The sequence below is a fragment of the Parus major genome, unplaced genomic scaffold (assembly GCF_001522545.3).
Source record: "Parus major isolate Abel unplaced genomic scaffold, Parus_major1.1 Scaffold469, whole genome shotgun sequence".
In the NCBI taxonomy this organism is placed as follows: domain Eukaryota; kingdom Metazoa; phylum Chordata; class Aves; order Passeriformes; family Paridae; genus Parus; species Parus major.
Genome location: NW_015379364.1, coordinates 803 through 1,238, shown reverse-complemented (window position 1 = coordinate 1,238; position 436 = coordinate 803).

Below are 436 nucleotides of genomic sequence, written 5' to 3'. Positions count from 1 at the left end.
GGGAATGGGAATGGGGACAGGGACGGAAATGGGAACGGGAATGGGAACGGGGACGGGGATGGGGATGGAAATGGGAAATGGGAACAGGAATAGGGATGGGAATGGGAACGGGAATGGGAATGGGGACGGGGACGGGAATAGGGACGGGAATGGGAATGGGAACGGGAATGGGGACAGGAATAGGAATGGAAATGGGAATGGGAATGGGGACAGGAATAGGAACGGGAACAGGAATGGGAACAGGAATGGGAATGGGAACAGGACAGGAATGGGAATGGGAACAGGAATGGGAACGGGAACAGGGACAGTAACAGGAATGGGAACGGGAATGGGGACAGGAATAGGAATGGAAATGGGAATGGGAATGGGGACAGGAATAAGAACGGGAACAGGAATGGGAACAGGGACGGGAACGGGAATGGGAATGGGAACGGGG